Source organism: Halichoerus grypus, chromosome 1, assembly GCF_964656455.1.
Source record: "Halichoerus grypus chromosome 1, mHalGry1.hap1.1, whole genome shotgun sequence".
In the NCBI taxonomy this organism is placed as follows: Eukaryota; Metazoa; Chordata; class Mammalia; order Carnivora; family Phocidae; genus Halichoerus; species Halichoerus grypus.
Window position 1 is genome coordinate 114,005,480 of NC_135712.1, and position 20,601 is coordinate 114,026,080.

The 20,601-nt window shown below is 35.8% G+C and overlaps 1 long non-coding RNA gene across 2 annotated transcripts in view; it reads right to left on the bottom strand.

Annotated features, from left to right (window-relative positions):
* The window catches only part of LOC118548026 (uncharacterized), a 258,620-nt gene that overhangs the window by 209,921 nt on the left and 28,098 nt on the right, over nucleotides 1-20,601 (bottom strand). For both annotated transcript variants that reach the window (XR_013447076.1, XR_004923403.2), the window contains exons 2-3: nucleotides 19,926-20,011; nucleotides 11,945-12,071 (exon numbers count right to left, since the gene is read on the bottom strand). This is a non-coding gene — a long non-coding RNA (uncharacterized LOC118548026). The remainder of the gene's footprint in view (nucleotides 1-11,944; nucleotides 12,072-19,925; nucleotides 20,012-20,601) is intronic.

Genomic DNA, 20,601 nt, shown 5'->3' on the forward strand with positions numbered 1-20,601 from the left:
CTTATTGAGCACAGGAATTGTGGCAAGTGTGATGGAGGAACTAAAATTTTTAACATTATTTAAATTGCCACATTTGGGTAGCACTTACTGTATTAAACAGTGCAGCTCTAGAAAAATCACAAAAAAAATAAAATATTATATGATTAACAAGCTCATGGAGGGGGGAATGACATAATTTTTTAAAAACATGCTTTATTTAAAATGAGACAGGAAGGAGAAAAAAACAATAAAACAAATAGTAAGTAGTAGATTTAAACCCAATTAGAAAAGAAATTACATAAAATGCGAATGGAGGAGATACCCACAAGAAAAGTCTATAAAAATACATATTTTCTTATAAGAGATACTCTTTAAAAATAAAATCACAGAAATGGTAAGTGTAATGGATTTGAAAATATATACCATGTATACACTGACCCCCTCCCAAAAAAAGCCTATAAAATATCAGAAAAAGACTTTGAGGCAAAGAGTATTATTGGAGATTAAAAGGGACATTTTATAATCTTAAGAGTCAATTCAATAGAAAGATATAAAACCCACGTTTGTAAACACCTAACAGCATGCTACTAAACAATGAAGGGGTCAACCAAGAAATCAAAAAGGAAATAAAAAGAAATACCTGGAGACAAATGAAAATGAAAACACGATGGTTCAAAATCTTTGGGATGTAGCAAAAGCAGTTCAAAGAGGGAAGTTTATAACAAAATAAGCCTACCCCAAGAAGCAAGAAAAATCTCATATAAACAACATAATGGAGCTAGAAAAAGAAAAACAGACTAAAAGCTCAAAACTAGTAGAACAAAGGAAATAATTAAGATTAGAGCAAAAAATAACAAAATAGAAATTTAAAAAATCAATAGAACAGATTAATAAAACCAGGATCTGGTTCTTTAAAAAGATAACAAAATTGATAAGCCTTTAGCCAGACTGATAAAGAAAGAGAGAGGACTCACACAAAATCAGAAATGAAGGAGGAGAACCAACACCACAGAAATAGAAAAGATTATAAGAGAAAATTATGAAAAATTATATGTCAACAAATTGGACTACCCAAAAGAAATGGATAAATTCCTAAAAACATATAATCTCCTAAAACTGAATCAAGAAGGCACAGAAAATCTGAACACACTAATTACCAGCAACAAAATTGAATCAGTAATCAAAAAAGGTTGCAGGGTACAAAGTTAATACACAGAAATCCCTTGCATTTCTGAAGCAGCCAGCAGAAAGAGAAATTAAGAAAACAATCCCATTAACAATTGTACCAAAAATAATAAAATATCTATGAATAAACTTAACCAAAGATGTGAAAGACCTGTACTCTGAAATCTACAAATCACTGATGAAGGAAATTGAAGACAACACAAACAAATGGAAAGATATTCCATGCTCATGGATTGGGAGAACAAATATTGTTAAAATGTCCATACTACCCAAAGCATTCCATAGATTTAATGCAATATCTATCAAAAAACTAATAGCACTTTTCACAGAACTAGAACAAATAATCCTAAAATTACATGAAATCACAAATATCCCAAATAGCCAAGCAATCTTTAAAAAGAAGAACAAAACTGGAGGCATCACAATCCCAGATTTCAAGATCTACTACAAAGTTGTAGAAATCAAAACAGTATGGTACTAGCACAAAAATAGACACCTAGATCAATGAGCAGAATAGAGAGCCCAGAAATAAACCAAAGCTTATATGGTCAATTAACCTTTTAACAAAGGAGGCAATAATATGCAATGGGGAAAAGACAGTCTCTTCAACAAATGGTGTTGGGAAAACTGGACAAGTACATGCAAAAAAGTTAAACTGGACCGGTTTCTCACACCACACACAAAAATAAACCCCAAATCATTTAAAGACCTAAAAATGAGACCTGAATCCATGAAAATCCTAGAAGAAAGAACAGGCAGTAATTTCTCTGACACTGGCTATAGCAATATTTTTCTAAATAGGCCTCCTGAGGCAAGGAAAACAAAAACAAAAATATTGAGACTACATCAAAATAAAAACTTCTGCACAGCAAAGGAAACAATCAACAAAACTAAAAGACAACCTACTGAATGGGAGAAGATACTGGCAAATGACATATCTGATAAAGAGTTAATACCCAAAATATATAAAGAACTTCTACAACTCAATACCAAATAAACAAATAACCCAGTTAAAAAAAAAATGGGCAGAAGACATGAACAGACATTTCTCCAAAAAAGACATGCAGATAACCCACAGACACATGAAAGGATGTTCAACATCACTGATCATCAGGGAAATACAAATCAAAACTACAGTGAAATATTACCTTGCACTTGTCAGAAAGGCTAAAATCTAAAACACAAGAAGCAACAAGTGTTGGGGAAGAAGTGGAGAAAGAGGAACCCTTGTTCACTATTGGTGGGAATGTAAACTGGTGCAGCCACTTGGAGAGCAAGTGGAGGTTCCTCAAAAAATTGAAAATAGAATTACTTATGATCCAGTAGTTATGCTACTGAGTATTTACCCAAAGAATACAAAAACACTAATTTGAAAGAATAAATCCACATCTATGTTTATAGCAACATTATTTACAGTAGCCAGATTATGGAAGCAGCCTAAGAGCCCATGGACAGATGAATGTGTTCCTCCATATGTTTTTTAAAAAGTGAACAAATCTGCTGATAGATGGATGTATTGTGAGGAAAACTAAAGATTCAAGGATAATTTCAAGTATTTGACTTAAAGCACCTGGAAGAATGAAGGTGCTAACAAATGAGATGGAAAAGGTTTTAGGTGGATCAGGTTGTGAGGAATGAAATTCGAACTCAATTTTGCAGCTACTGGGTTTAGCAAATCTGTTGGGCATCCAAGTAGAGCTGTAGAGTACATCATTGCATATACAAATCTGTATTTCAGGGAAAAAATCTGGGCCTGATATATAAATTTGGGAGTCAATATCACTCTGATGTTTTTTAGAACCATGAAATCAACAAGAAAATGAGTGATGTTAGAGGAAAACGAAGAAGACCAAGAAATGAACTCTGGGACACATCAACACTGAGGGAAAATTGAGAAGAAAAGGAACCAGCAAAAAAGATAGAGAGAAGCAGAAGGAAGGAGGAAAACTGCAAGACAGAACTATTCTGGCAGGAAAACGAAGAAGAACATATACGACAAAAAAGATCAGTGGGTCAGGTAGGGTGATATTTGACTAGTGAATTGAGCAATGTGGGGTTATGTATGACTTGACAAGGACACTGTTGGTGGAATACTAGCAACAAGGGCCGCATTGCATCTTATTTAAATGAGACTTGGTGGATTTTAAAATGTGTATATCTCACAAACATAATTTAAGCAAGCAAAAGCAAATACAAAAAAATAACTCCATTTATAAAAACAAAAGTAGGAGATACCAAGGAAAGTGTGTGCATTTTTGTTAACTGTACTTCTGGTGACTGTACAGTTGGAAATTCTATTTTTTACCAAGTTTAATAAAAATGCAGAATTTGGGGGGGTGGCTGAGTGGCTCAGTCAGGTAAGCACCAGACTCTTGGTTTTGGCTCAGGTCATGATCTCAGGGTCCTGAGATGAGCCCCACCTCGGGCTCCATGCTCAGCACAGAGTCTGCTTGTCCCTCTGCCTCTGCTCCTCCCTCTGCTTTCTTTCTTTCATAAATAAATAAAATATTTATTTTAAAATGCAGAATTTTGTTTTACTTTTTTTTAAAGCTATGACATTAGCGCACAGAATACCTCATTGTTGTTTGGGGAGAAGGGCATATGTCACTAATAGAGTATCTCTAAAGCTAGATTGATACAGGGGTGAAAAACACTTTTCTCTTCCAGTTTTGGGAAGCTTCCTCTTGGTTCCCAGGAGGAGGGATTCCTTGATGTTGAAACACATCAGCCACCTTGGCCCAGATGCCTTATGGTGTGGATAAACTGAAATTCACTTTTATATCCTCTTCTCCCTCTCTGCCTTCAACCCAGACTTGACTCCCTTAAACCCAGAGACCTATTGGAACTTGACCCCCCAAAATGGTTCCCAGTATGTCAGGCAATCTGGACTTTGCAGTGTCACCATGGAGATGGTGTCCCTCAAAAGACCTCCTTTTGTAGCTTGTGGAATCTTCAGATTGATAATTCTGTCATTTTCATTTCATTTCCTGAAAGTCAGGGTCGGCTTGTGAAAAGTTGTTAAACAATATGCCAAATGTTAAGTGTCAAATTTCACTCTAAAGTTTCCCCATTCAGAGCATCAGCTGAAGACTTCATTGGGTTGTATAGTGGCTTTCTGATTTTGATAGCCCATTGAACAAGAGAGTTTGAAATTTGCTGTATACTGCTAACAACTGTCTGCTCATGTCCTGCCTGAAATACCATGATTGTTTATGAAAAGTATCTTTAATAAAGCTGGATACAGTTTGGTTTGGAAAAAAACTAAAAAATAAAAATAAAAATGAAAGTAAATGCAGTAACTCTATGGGGTTCGAAGTCAGGAAAATTGACAATTTAGGGCAATTGTTTCTCAAAGGGAGCATAAAGAAGGCCTCTGGGTTGCTGGTATTATTATGTTCTGGGTGCTATTTTCATGAGTGTGTTCAATTGGTGAAAAATAATCAAGCTATACACATATAATAAGAGCATTTTTCTGTTTTAAATACAAAAAAACCAAGGTGTGCACAAGAACTGGAGATTGAAGTATAGAAAGCTCTTTAGAAAAACTGGCTGTGAATGGAAGCAAAGAAATGAGGTGGTTGTTGGTAGAGGAAACAAAGTCCAGATTTGTTTTTTTGTTGTTTCCTTTTCCTTTCTGTTTGTGAGAGAGAAAGAGTATGTTTGTATGCAACCAGGACAATACAGTTAAGAAAAGAGAAACTGATCATGTAGGAGAGACAGAAAAGAATTGGTTGGAGTGATGTCCCTGTGTAGGTTAAGAGCCAATGAGACCTAACACACAAGATGAGAGGATGTTTCAGATAGGAGTATAGAGAGTCCATTGATGGGACTAAGTGAGAAGCAGTTTGTGGATGAAACATATGTGTACAGATTTTTCTTTAAAATACTTTGATTTTGGGGGTTCCTGTGTGGCACAGTCAGTTAAGCACCCGACTCTTGGTTCCAGCTCAGGTCATGATCTCAGGGTCGTGAGATCAAGCCCTGCATCAGGCTCTGCACTCAGTGCGGAGTCTGCTTAAGATTCTCTCCCTCTGACCCTCTCCCCCCAACTCAGTCCCTCTCTCCCTCTCTCTCTTTTTCTCTCTCAAATAAATAAACCTTTAAAATAATTAATAAATTGTAAAAAATAAAACACTTTGATTTTCCCAGTGAAACTGGAAGCAATGTCAACAACAGGGAATGAGACTAGTTAGGAGGTGATGAAGACGTGAGGAGATAGAGAAAAATAACAGCTAAAACAGTGGTAGAGGAATATAGAAATAAAGTATGATTGCCAGGCAATATTTAAGTCTCACTTAAGTCTTCTGTCATTAATTTAAAGCAAATTTAATCACCATGGTAAAGCTTGTCTTTCTCCTACAATTCAGCTGCAGAGATCCAGGTATTGAGTTGGCGGTAAGTTAGATTGAAATCACGTACTGACTTTGCCATGACAGTGCAAAGAAATAAGTGAAGTCAAAAGACAGGGGTACGTGCATAGTAGCATTTGTAATGTTTAAGCTGTGGAGGTAAGAAGAGGGCAGTGAAAAAATATCAGGATCAATAGATTGGAGGTCCTAATAGACTGAAAAACTTTTTGGAATCAGGGCATTAATTTATATTATAATTATATACTATATGTAGAAATCATTATTGTTTGGTCAGCCAATCTTAGTTACCTCACTCGCTATTTCTTTTTGCATGTAAACTCAATCTCTTCTTCCTAAAAATATCTCTTAGATTTTTTTTTTTTAATGACAGTCTTTTGGTAGTGAATGGTTTGTTTTTTTCTGAAAATATCTTGATATTTTTTGAAAAATCTTGATTTTCTGAAAATATCTTTGATTTTTCTGAAAATACCTTGAAAGATGTTTTTGCTGGAAATCCAGGTTGATAGTTATTTTCTCTCAGCTCTTTGAAGATATATTCTTCTGTATTCTAGCTTCTAATATTGCTGTTGATAAATCATCCTTCATTCTAACTGCTATTCTTTTGTAGGTGAGTTCTCTTTTCTCTCTGGGATTTTTTATAATCTTCCCATTTTCTTTGGTGTTCTTTAAATTTACTAGCATGTATGTAAGTGTGGATTCATCTTTATTTATTCTGGATTAGATTTTCTGGTCATCCTGAATATGAGGGTGGTTGTTTTTCAAATATATCATCTGAGGATAAGTTTCGTCTAAGTATGATGGACTGCTTTAAAAGGGGGGGGGGTGCCCGGGTGGTTTGGTCAACTAAGACTCTTGGTTTCCACTCAGGTGGAAAGCCTGCATCGGGCTTTGTGCTCAGCACAGAGTCTGCTTCAGATTCTTTCTCCCTCTCCCTCCCAATCACTCTCTCTCTCTCTCAAATAAATAAATAAAATCTTAAAAAAAAAAGAAAATTAAAAATAAGAGGGGGGAGAGGGAAGACTCCATAAAGAACCTGTAGCAGCCTACCTATATTCGTGAGACTCAAAAGATTTTCAACTTAACAACTCACATCTATTGTCATGTTTGACAAAAATATCTACACATAACATGTTTGTGTACACAAGTGTGTAAACTAACATGAAAAACTCCAGGTATGATTATGAATCATAGAATGTGAGATTTCACTGTATCACGTTCATCTTTCTGAGTCCCTGTCCTGCTTCAAGCTTCAGGGTCAGCCAAGTTTGGTCCTTTTCCTTGAAACAGTCTTCTAGATTGATTCAATCCGGGAAGAATCAACTATCTCTGATTAAGGTAAATGAGCTCTAGTTAAAATACTTTATGAATTAGCATTCTAGCATTGGCATTTTGAGCCTCTCTTTCAATTAGCGAATTGGAAAATTTTGCCACCAGTTGAAAGAAGTTCAGTTACAAGCAAACAGGTAAAGAGAATTGGAGACTGGATGGAAGAAGTAAAAAGTACATTGTACCATTGTTTGAAAGAATTTCTTGAAATACTCTTGTATAAATTGGGTATATCATTAACCATACACACATTCCTATTTAGTCTTTTTAAGGTAGACTGAAGGTGAGGAAGTGTATTTACACATTGTTCATGAGCTGTCTTATTTTTGATCATCACTAGCTTCCCAAAGAAAGAGGTGTAGGATAATTTTCTAGCTATTCTTTCTGGATCCACATTACCAAAGAGTTGTTCAGGATGAAAGAAGGTGTTTCTTTGTTTCTGTGAATTCAAGGAAACTACATATGTTCTTCTGGCAAGATTCCTCTCTCAAAGCCTGCTCCAACCCCCACGCCTTCCCCAGTGCATCCCTCACCCTGAGCCTTTATTACCACTTCTCACTCTTAGGTAAAATCTGTTATATTTAAGGACACAAACATCTTAAAACTTACTGAGTTTAACATACATATTTTGCTCCATTTGTTTCAGCTATGCTGAACACAGAAATGAATAAATTATGTCCACTTCCATGCCTAAGCTGCTCATATAATTTCTGGTTTTGCTAATGAAGTGTCTGACAAAGTATAATAGAGTTGTCAGAAACAATGGTTTTGGAATCAGAAAGACCTATATTGGAATACCGATTTAATCACTTTTACTGCCTTATGTTTCCTCATCTATAAAATGGGGCAGTCACCTAAGGTAAAGTTACCATAAGATAATGAAGGTTAAGCCTCAGCATCCCTCACCAATGGACTCCTTTTGAGGCCCTGGGGAGGGTCTTCACAATGTGGTCATAAAGTCTTTTATTTCTGTAAAACTTTATAAAAGTAAGATCTTCTTGTCTTTTTCTTAAGAAGCTCCTTCCTCCAAATTTTATGAGCTTCCTGTCTCTCCCACAAAACTTGGTCCTTCCATGATGTTAATAATACAGGTATACATTTATGAAGAGAATTAAGTAGGATAACATTTTTTCTGCTCTTTTTTATTCTTCTTCCTTTACCAACTAAATCCTCCTTATCATCCATATTTTAGCTGACTTCCATTCCCTCAGAAGTTTTCCAGACCCCTCTTTCACCCCAGGTCAGGTATGGGGTTCAATGCTTTCTAAGCTTTCTGCACTTGTACTTGTTAACATCAAATTATAAGTAAACAATTATTTCTCTAGTTGGTTGCTTTCATATATAAGTCCTCTGCTAGAATATAAACTCTATGGAAGAGAGGTCTGCATCTATCATGTTTATCACCATGTTTCCTATGCCTATAAGTGAATTAATAAATCAGTTAATTCATTCATTAATGGATTAATAATCAATGAATTAATCTGCACCCAGTAAATGCAAATAATATTTGCTTTAATATACAACCACTTCACTAATATACAAGTAAAACTATAATAAGTATTATTAAGATAATAACTAAAATGTATTTTAAATGAGATATTTTATATCTGACAAAATCTTAGCAGCCTCATATATAAGGGCAGTTATGGGGATTAAAATGCTTAAATGTATGCAATTACTGCTGTATTTTATTTTAATTAATGGCTGGATTTCCTTTAAATTTTATTTTTAGTTGATTTTATTTTAATTAATGGCTGTGGATTTTTTAAATTACTACAAATAGACAATTACCACACAATTTGCCTTAAGCAAAAAAAAGGCCAAAATTCAATAAACAGGCCATCAACTCACCTGTTAATGTGTAGCTATTGAAATTAGCAGTGAGTGTAAAAAAATCCTATTCAAATTTGTGGTATAGTGCAGTGAAAATTGGGTTCAAGTTCTAGCTCAGACACCTACTGGTTGTAGGATTTGAGGAAAGTCACTTAATTTTTCTAACTTTCCTCATAAAATCATGACAATACTTACTTTGCTCTGTTAGTCATTAAATAAGTCAATGAATAAAATCTTGTCACAATATTTGGCAAAGAGAAAGTGTTTATTAATTGTTAGCTATTTTTATTTTTAAAGCTATAAATAAATTTTAACTAAAAGTTCCAATCCCACTAAGCTATTTGGCAATAACAAGTACATAATGCTTTCAATTTGTTCAAAGAAAATACTCTAGAAGTTTGGACTAATTATTTTAAGCACATTTTGGTTTGAGTTTATGTAATACCTATTTTTCATGCCTCTGGTAGTACACAAGAAGATAAACTTTATAGCAAAATACAACTTTGTTAGTTGCTATCCTAATGTGGAAAAAAATTAAAGAAATAATGATACTGATTAGGAACACATGCAATAGTAATCATCAGGAGCAGATGCAATTCCTTACATGTTCTTTGGAAACAGTACAGCCTTATATCTGAACTTTATATGTTCAGTATCAAAGCTGAAGGTATTTTCCAGCTACGATTTTAAAATACTGTACTGGACATACTAGAATAAGAAAATGCTACTGAACATATTTCAATAACCTTATGGGCAATGTGGAATGTCGTATCCTGAGAAAGTAGAAAACTTCTCATGAGAATGTTTGAAATGTCACTCCGGTTCAGTTTAGATCAGAGTGCAGGTGGCTCTACAAAGCCTTTGCTGGAGGCTTTGTGTTTATACAGTTGTTGCTTCCAGGATGGTATTGATTGGTTAGGCAACTAATAAAACAAGCAGCCCTGCTTTCATCTATGTGCATTTGGGGGATTCTGAAAGATAGAAAAGTGGTTTTAATTAGGGCATGGTCCTTTCACTTATTTTACTTTTTAATTCTTTTTTTCTTTCCATTCCAACCCACATCCTTCTCCTATTTCAGAATTTCTCTCCCTGTGCATGATTCCGAAGCCACAGATGCTTTGGAAGGCAAACAATCCTAAGGAAGACATTCTTCTTGGATCCTTAAGACAGAAACTCTTAACATTAGAAAAGTCAACAAGCTTTTAATGTCCCTATTTCATCAATTCCTATTCAGAGTTACTCATTTGTAACCTAAGGCAATATGGATCAAAATTTCTCAGTTGAAAATAAACTAAAATTTATAATGGAATTGATGAGAAATACCCAATATAAAATGTTTTACAATTTATATGACAGCTTCAATACATGAAAGCACATTGTGCGCTAAATCATTATATATGTGTGTATATATGCATAGATAGATATATACAACATGTATATATGACCAATTTTTAAATTTATGATACATTTGTATTTTTAAAGTATGTTCCTCTATACTCTATAGAGTCTCTTAATCTATTTTTCATGTTTTTTTCTCACACTTTTGTGATATTGCCTTCTATCTCTACTTTCTATATCTCCTTTTAAACTATTCAAAAATTCATCTTTGATTTTATAATGAACATCCAAGGAAAGCTAAAGACAATATTCAAAATGTAATTCAGAGACTGTAAATAGAATTTCTTGTCAGATAGCTGTACAATATAAGCTGTGGGGGGACAAAGTGATTTTTTTCCCCAAGAAAACTAAAAAAATACAAAAAAGTAGCAAGTATTAAAAACTGACCACATAAATTAGCATATAAACTGGAGTTAAAGTGTTTCCAAAGATGAACATAAAATATAAAAGTACTAGTGTGATTCAAATGGTAATCAGACAACTAAGAAAATGAATGAGCACATAATTACTGTACCGTTTGGCTCACATAAGACAATTTTTCATTTATAGTTCATTTAAAGTATTTCAAGACTCTAAAGAAAAAGACAAAAAATTATTTTGGTAGACCTTCAACTATGTTTGTTTTTTTTTTTTCAGAGAAGGGGCTGCCACAGAGGGAGAGGGAGAGAGAGAATCTTAAGCAGGCTCCACGCCCAGCACAGAGTCTGATGCAGATCTTGATCCCACGACCCTGAGATCATGACCTGAGCCGAAATCAAGAGGCGGCCGCTTAACCGAGTCACCCAGGAATCCCAACCTTTGATTATGTTTTGAAATACAAAATTCTGACAGTGCCTCTTACCCTGTGGCACCTGGGTCCACAGCGGCAGCATCACTTCGGAGCCGGTCAGAAGTGCAAATTCTCAGGCACGACCCTAGACCTACTACACCAGAAACTCTGAGGGTGAGACCCAGAAATTTGTGTTTTATAACAGCTTTCTAGATGATTCTGATGCACTCCAGCTTGGAAGCACTAGTAAACTGATTAATAGTATTTATTCGGGAGACAGGCTGACAGTTCAAATCTCAAATTTGCTACCAATTAGCTGAGTGATTATTGTCAGATAAGTCTACCATATTGTTCTTTCTGTTTCCCTCTTGTAAAATAATGCCAAAGTAGTATTATCTCATAATGTTGTAGTAAAGAGATTAATACATGGAGAGCACCAAGGCCATTTTTAGATACAGAGTTAACACTCAATAAGTGTTATCAATTGTTTCTATATTTTTGAAGCTAAGTTCTACTGAAAGTAAGTGACTTGGTCAAAGTCATCCAGCTAGTGTCACTTAAGGAATAAAATCCCAGTTTTCTCTACTCATACGTAGTGTTTATTTCATAGCTTGGAATTGGTGAAAATCACCACATTTTCTCTAAATGACCAAGTAGTAAACTAAGCATTTACATATACAGGATCTTCACAAAATATGTGTCTCAGTCTGGATTTTCATTTTGCATTCTTAATGATATGTACTGAAAAAGTTATCAGCAACCTTTCAACAAAATGGTTAAGACATAGTAAGCTTTTCATCTTTTTTCAAGAGACTGATAACCATAAATTAGCATTATTTCATAAGCAGTATAATTAGCACGTGTCAAAACTTATGGCAAGTTTTGTGGAAGGAAGATATGAAGAGCAGCATCTGCTCTAATAACAAATAGAAGCCTGTGTCTTCCATGTCACATCAACAGGAAGAGAGTTAAGTGGCCCTAACAGAATATGTTATAAAGTTTGGGGAAAGGAAGCTAGGAAACAATGAAAATAAGCATGAATTACTATAATACTACTGCTTTAACAAATAAACTCAAACAGTACCAGAGTCACACACGAGAGGAAGCATCGCAGGAGCTCCGTGGTCTGTGGGTGATTTTCTCCTTCGCAACAAAGGCTTCCTCTACCTTGTGGTTTCAGTATCTTGAAAGGCTTTGTCGTAATCTTCACCCTGTTGGAAAAAGTAGAAAAGAACATGGAGTGTACATTACCCACTTCTAAAAGCCTTGGCCTAAAAATGGCACACCATCCGTCCTCTCATACGTCCTCTTGCAGAACTCAGTCATCTGGTCACACCTGACTGCAGGAAGATGGGGGTGTTCAGCTTAGCTGTGCACTCACTACAACCAGCCACGCGACGTTCACTTCCCTGATGCCAGACGCACTATCACATAGGTGATACATAAATGATAAACTTGGACATGACAATTTGAATTTTTTGTTCCTCATTTGTGGAGGTGAATCAGAATAGCTGCTTAAAATTCTCCCTCCAATAAAATAAGGAGCAAAGCCCTCTAGTACATTACAGAAATGCCGTAAAGATTAAATGAGAATGCATGTTATTTCATTTTAGCCTACTATCTGATTAATAAGAGGTCAACACACTTCATACATGAATATATCTGGAAAAACAGGCCTGGAGGTTGGGTAAGGAAATGGAAGGAAAGCAAATAGTGTCTGAGTTCAAGAACTGAAAGCAAAAAACAAGGTTGGAGATTTTCATATTTATCAGAATTTTTAGATAATTGTTTTAATTGTGAGCTCTCTTAAGCTTTTCTTTCTTAAGTTATTCTATGGTTAAAGCTTATTAGTCTTTTAATTAGAGAAAATTCCATTTCAACTTAGTGCAGTTTTAATTTCTCTAGTTTAGAAGTGATATATGGCTTTAGAGCCCATGAGTTCATGACCGAAAGGCCTATACCTCAAAGAGTGCTTGTTTCTTTATTTCCAAATGGGAATGAACTTAGGATGCGCTATCCCAAATATCAGTACTGGTCCAACTTACTTTCATAAGAAAGCTGTTTTAAAAAGCTGTTGTGCTTTATGTAATCCAGTGACTGACTCTCCTTAATAAATATATTTATTCCAGAGCGGAATCTTCCATTAAAGGACACTTTTCTGAATAGATTTGTGGAGTTGAATTTTAACTTTTCATGGATTAGAAGAAAATAAACAGAATATTCAGTCATTGTACTGAGAATATGCCACTCAGCCCGTGCCAGTCACTGAACATCTCAATAACAGAGGATACATGAAACCCCCTCCTGCGGTCAATGTAAGCACTTATGACCAGGTTACCTTCATTCTGATTCTAGGTCAGATGCCTTGACCTTTGTACCAGAAATTCTATTAAGATTCAGTATTAAATTATTGAAATAGTCCCACCAAGCCAACATAATAGTGAATACTGTAATCACAAATTAATGGAAAAGAAAATTTAAGAGAATGTTCTGACCTGGCTAGAATGTCTAAATTCATAAAATAGATGAGAAGAAATTTGAAAACATTTTAAAACCCTAGTAGGAGAAACCCTTGTTTAGAGAATCTTGAGGGTTTGTTTTCTCTATTCATCTTGAAATTCTGCCAGAAAGTCAAGAAAACATTCTCAAGAGAAAATAGGAAATGTGTAATATTTGAACTAAAATAGCTAGTTCAGAATACATGACTTCCTTTTAGTCTGATATCTCAGGATGTTTCCACACAGACCTCCCTCCCTAAAACATGCAGGAAGTGAGATCACAGAGTAAGCCATGATGTGAAGCTTTACCAAATGAAGACCGGTGAAGGTCTGTGGAGGGGGAGGCAAAGTGCACAAGCCTTAGATTAAATACGCAGCCTCCCCTCAATTCTCAGCTTCTCCACTGGGCTGGCAGACGTGTCTGTGTCAGCAAGATTATGTCCAAAGTTATGGTACCCATGTGACCTCAAAGTGGTCAAACAAACAGAACCTCTAAGGAGCGACATACAGGGCAAAACAAGGAAGCCTCTCTAGGTTTGATTCTGAATTCTCTAAGGGCCCCCTCCCACACACACACACACACACACACACAGGACATTACTATCCTCTGCTGATATTTGCTCACCATGACACTAAGTGCCCTTCATGGTAACTAAACTCTTTTAGGGCATTGGGACAGTGTTTTGAAGAATCACAATAATGAATTTAAAAATAACTCAGATAGTTGTTGTTTAATAAATGTGAGTTCCTATCTCTTCTCAGAAATATTTGTACTATTAAGAAGAATCTTAAACTCTGATCTTTAAATCTGATGATCCTAAGAGATAAAATTCTCATTATAAAATCAGATTTCATGACAGGTGCTTGGAGACAGATTTGGGGGCAGGCTCCACAAGTCAGACCATGTAACCTGTTACATGGTTATGCACAAAGATTTCATCTTAAATCAGTGCTTTGCGAATTATTGTAAGGAAGGACTGGGGGTTCCCCCCTCCCCATCCCCACCAGAAGAATACCTTTGTCAAATCCTAAATCATGTACTTGCTTGTCCTGGCACCCTCAATTTCTGTCCTTACCTCCTCATGAAAGACAAACAGTTCAAGGACGGGGCATTGTCACCACACCGTGTGGGATTAGCGTCATTTTAAATCCTCATAGTTGTATCAGCTTCGAGGACGCTTTATGAGGGGATTAGTAGTGCCTGAACTTTTAATTATTCTTAATTGTATTAATTGTCAGCAGAACGTAAATGTAGTGTCTGTCCTATTTTAAGTAACAGGGCTTCCAATTCTATAAACAATAAAGAAGAGTACATGAGCAGGCTGGGAAGGAACTCATTTTTAAAAGTCTTAGATGTCAGTTCTAATCAGAAGTGACCCTCTCATGGCTGTTCCCAGGCAGCTACTCAATAGCCTGCCAATCCAGGAGATTTTCTTGACCAGATACAGCTGTACCTTCCAGAGTTCAAAAATCAATAACCATTTTCTAAAGGGCAAGTAGGTTGGGGATGGGAGGTATGTATACATTTTGATTCAAATAGCCTTAAAATATAAAGGTTCTTAACTAATAATAAGAACTAACATACTTTGAGTACTACATATTATGCACCAGGATTCTCCTATGCATGTCCTCTCAGCCTGAACACAACTTTGTAACTATTACTGTTATTTTACTGATATAGAAACATAAAACCACCAGCAACAGAATTCTATTTCTATTCTAATTATATTTCTTCAGAAACACACACACACACACACAGACCCACACAAATCTTTATTCCTCACTCCCATGCCTAGGACAGAAATAGGCTGCTCAGCCCTTTGTCTCTTCACTAGAAAGCATGCAGTGACCATAATATCACCATAAAGTACTTGTTTTTCACCTTCTGGCCAAAATCAGAGTAAGGAGAAGAAGAGAGAAAAAAAAAAGTTAAGAAATAGACTAGTTCATACCACCTAATGGGAATTCCTTAACATCCAATAACAACAAATTTCAGACCCAGATTTCAGAGGGTAAATACTTACTTTAGCTTTTCTATCCATTATGCACTGATCCACAAATACATGTTTTCATGTAAGGGTGGGAATTTTGGTTTACTTAATGACTTATTTACCTTGGGAAAATACAAGGTGCCAGAATCTGTTTTTGAGTAGTTACTTAAAAACAGTCAATATAGAACATTAGTTTTCCATAGTTGTAGAATGGCTACTATCAACATGAAAGGAGTATATTTATTTTACTTTGTTTTATTTAATTCCTAACAGGACACCACAACTGTTAAAATACTGTTGTTGCTGTTTTTTACTTTAATCAGCACATTTCCATCTCTTTGGCATCTCTGTTTATATGCAAGAGCAAGTGCCTGGTAAGTGGAACTGGTAATCCAAAGTCTGCTTGGCCATGCCAAGTCCTCTGGCTATAATGTTCTCTTCTCTCCACTCTTTGGATGTTGGTGACATTCATTGTGTCCTACTTTAGGGGAATTACAGAGGCAGAACTTTAGTAAAATACACACCGATACGAATCTAAATTGTTGTTAAATTTTCTGAAAAAATGTTTTAAAACACATCAAATCCAAAGGTTACTTATTTGAGTTACTAACATCTTGTGCATTCTCTGCCAGCTGGGATTGTTAAAATGCATCGGAAATAGGCTCTGCACCCATTCATCCTTTGGTTTTTGAAGTTAGGACCACTGCCATTGTTCCTGAGTGCTTCCCAGTCACCTCAGCAGTCAGGGCTCTGGGACACCTTGGAATTCTACAGGATCCAATAGCTAAAAGATGGCCAGCATAGATAAGCTCCAGACTTCAGTACTTGGCCAGCATGTTTGTTTGATTTGAAAGATTTATTTATTTTAGAGAGCGTGAGCGGGGGTGGGGCAAAGGGAGAGGCGCCCTGCATCTGCACCAGTCGTTAAATATTTTTACTATCAACCCTGATCATGATGTCAATTTATTTTTAAAAGTGTTCTGGGAGCAGGCTGCCTGGGTGGCTCAGTCGGTTAAGTGGCTGACTCTTGATTTCTGCTCAGGTCATGATCTCAGGTCCTGGGATAGAGACCCGGGTCAGACTCCATGCTTGAGATTCTCGCTCTCCCTCTTCCTCTGCTCCTCCCCACCGCCACACATGTGCACACAGGTGCTCTCTCTCTCTAATAAAAAAAAAGTGTTTTAGGAGCTGAGAGAATGAGGTGATAAACTCCAAACCTGGCGATTTAAGGAAAAGAAACAGTTGAAATGTGATTTGAATCTGTAAGTGACCAAAATAAACCTTTCTTCTCCTATCTGGTATTTTCTTTAATTGCCTCTGTATTAGGATATAAAGCTGTTCATTTGTTTCCTTATGTTTGTTTGTAAGAATGGTGTGCTCAGTAAAAAGAAAGAACTTCTGATCAAAAGTGAAGGACCTGGGGGCACCTGCGTGGCTTGGTTGGTTGAGCGCCAGCCTCTGGGTTTCAGCTCAGATCATAGTCTTGGGGTCCTGGGATGGAGCCCCAGTCAGACTCCGGGCTCAGTGGGGAGTCTGCTTGTCCTTCTCCCTCCCCTTCTGCTCCTCGTCCCACCCCCACCACCTCACATGCACAAGCATGCATCCCTCTCTCTCAAATAAATAAATAAAATCTTAAAAAAAAAAAAAAAAAGCGAAAGATCTCTCCTGAAGACCATGTGTGAGTTTGACCTTGAATTCTTAAGCCAGCAACTATAGTTGTACAGGAAATGTTTTATTTCCTGGTCCTGGTCTCTTCTAGCTGGTTGAGATTAAAGCCAGGAACTTCCATATACATGGATATTATTAAATGGCTTTTGAAAAAATTTTCAAATAAAATGATTATTAAAGGCAATTTTATAAAATCAAACCCTCTGAACTCAGAGTATATTTGATATGTAGTTTTTTATGCTACCGTACTTACTACATTTAGGAATGTTAATAAAAAGACAAGATTTTATCCAACATTTTCATTAGATCCATATCTTAACGAAGACTTTGTTCCCATTGTTGTTACCTTTCACTTATGCCTTGGAATATGAAAATAATAAAGTAATAATTTCAGAGAAAAAGTAAGGAGACAAAAATTGTAGGCATAGTATTTAAAAGATTCTGTCGAATAGGAAAATCTAGTTAAAAAATAATAAGTCATATTTTTACACAATATTAAAATGAAAAAAACTTCAATGATAGTTGCTTAAAATGTCTACAATTATATGGGATTCATAAGGGCCACCTCCTACTGTTTTCCATTCAAATGAATGGAAAGCACATGGGTAAATTACCACCTGCAGTGCATGAGAATGGACATGATAAGCAGCTGTCAGCGCAGCCTTGTAATTATGCAAGTATCTTTCCACTATTATACACTTAGAAAGACCTATCTCTCTTCCACAAGGTAATGTTTTTGTTGGTGTCAAGAGCACTGAACTATCTCTACTTGTTCAATCACCTACATCTGAATTGAATATAACCAATAGATCCCTGGGAACTTATTTTTTTTTAATTATTATTTTGGGGGCCCTCTGAGAAATTTTTATCATAATAAGAAAGCTTATTTTATTCTAGTTAACTTTCATTAAATAAAAATTTTGTCAACTTTTTCTACCTTTTTTTCCAGTTATCATCTCTGTTGGAACCTATCAAGGTGGCAGGTAGGGAAGCAAACCTTTTGGAAAAGTCTTTCAGTATCATAAGTAAATCAGAGGACAGAAGTAAAAACTAAAGCATAGTTATTCAATATTTTTTTATGTCACCCTTATGATCTAAAAAATTAGATTTTAAAAATCTAGAGTTTAATAAACCTTTAAGATCTGAAATATTTCAAGATTACTGAGGGATGGAGATTTAATTGAAATTTACAATATCAAACAAAATTATGATTTACCATAAATAAAAGTACAACACTTTCTAAAAGTTTATGAATATCAGAAGGCACTTGACTAAAAAGAGAAATGTTTTCACTTGACTCAGAGCTAATCAGTAATAGTTGCACACAGTGACTGAGCCATGAATATATGAGTCTCTTGTGCAAGAGAAACAGAATTGGGCTGTTGGTTGATGATATAAAGCTGTAACACTTGCATGTATATTAATTGCTATCCATCTATTACTAGTTTGGAGGCTAAAAATCTATATTTCAGAATTCCCAATCTCACTAATTGTACACTAGCATTTTAAATAAAGACCAAATAGAAGCTCACATAGTAAACTGAGTCACTTCTAAATGCTGCCAACCAGGTTATTGAGGATTTGAATTTAGTATATCATTAGAAAAGATTAAATTTCAAAGTAAATTCATTATCACATGCTAATAAAACTTGTATTTACCACTTGATACAATAGTTGATGAGGCTGATGTTCTTAACTTTTCCCCATCTCTACTCCCTGAATTCTTTAAGTCAAATGAGGGCCACATTCACTGCAACGTGTCATAGATTTGATGTTCTCCATTCCCGCTGCCACTGCCTAAGCGCTCCTCTTACCCATAAGGAATTTTTGTTTTTAAAGTAGCAGAAAACCTGGAGCACCTGGGTGGTTCAGTCGGTTAAGCGCCTGACTCTTGGTTTCGGTTCAGGTCACGATCTCAGGATCATGAGATTGAGCCCTGTGTTGGGCTCACGCTCAGAATAGAATCTGCTTGAGGTTCTCTCTCTCTCCCTCTCCTTCTGCCCCCCCCCACCCCTGCTCACATGCTCTCGCTCTCTCTCAAATAAATAATTTTTTTTTTTTAAAGCAGAAAATCCAAACAGGCTTGAGCCCAGAAGTTCTCTACTGCCCAAAGTAACTAAAAAGTCCTGAAGTAGATCTGGTTTTAGGAGTCCGTCTCTCTCTACTTCTTGTCTCTGCACTCCAGTGTTGGCTTCATGTCCAACCTGGCAGTTTTTTCAAGGTGGTAACATGGCCTCTACCAGTTCTAGACTTTGAAGCAACAGTTCCAAGTTCATAAAAAGAGAACTATTCTTTCCCAGAAGTTTGAGCTAAAATCCTGTAAAATCACTCTCTTTGGTTGAAATTAGGTCATGTAACCATCCCCAAAGACATAAGACACAGTGTCTTCTCATTGGCCAGGGGTAAATCATTTGCCTAGCTCCAAAGCTGCAAAGGAATCAAAAATGTCAGAACTATGGTGCTTGGCTGGCTCAGTTGGAAGAGCATGCAAATCTTGATTTCTGGGGTGGAGTTTGAGCCCCACTTGGGTGTAGAGATTACTAAAAATAAATAAACTTTAAAAAAAATGTCCAGTGCATGGGCCCACAATGAAAAATAGATGATTCTTTCTGGAGCAGCACTGTCTAATAGGAATATAATGTAAACTACATATATAATTGTAAATCTTCTAGTAGGCACATTTAAAAAAGTAAAAAGAAATAGATGAAGTTAATATATTAATTATAAGATATAAAATACTTTAATCCAATATATCCAAAACATTATTTCACCATCTTATCAAAATCTAAAACTTATTAAAATATTTTCCATTATTTTTTTAAATTTAGAGTACATTTTCAAAATTCAGTACATATTTTATACTTCCAACATAATTCAATTATAAATTCATTTCCTCCTTTGCACTAACCTCAGTTTGAGTGTTCAATGCCGTATGTGGCTAATGACCATCATATTGTGCACCACACCTCTGAAGTCTGGAGGGCACTTGAAGATCTGTTATCAAAAGAAAAATAAATGCTATTTGTTGGCAAACAACAGATATATACTATAGCTTCCTTATTGGCTTTCTTGTTTTTGGTCTCTCCACATTCTGGTATTACCAATAAGCAGACCAACAAGATGACAGAAAAGTGAAACAATGTAAACTATAATTTAAATCTGTTTATAGGTCAGTCCCAATTTATTTTTTTTAACCTAACTTGTCACATTGTTTCTGTGTCTAAGTTTCCCCGCCTGCGAGTTTTCATTACCTACTGCCACATATTGCTTAGTCATCCCTGCAGGGGTGGGTGTCATTTGCAAGGGGTTAAATGTTCTAGGGAACATTTGGAAATATGTGGGGGCATTTTTAGTGGTTTCTGTGACTAAGGTTTTCTACATGGTGTTTAATAGGCAGGGGCCAAGGATGCTAAACATTCTGCAATGGGTTGAAAAACCCTGCAGAAGAATACTATTCTAATCAATAGTTAACTGGTAAGTAAGAAACACTCATTGGTGTACTGGTGACAGGTTCTTTGCAGGGCAGAAATTTGTTGAATTCGCTGATTTCCATGGTGTAAATACTCCCACAATGGCTAAATTCA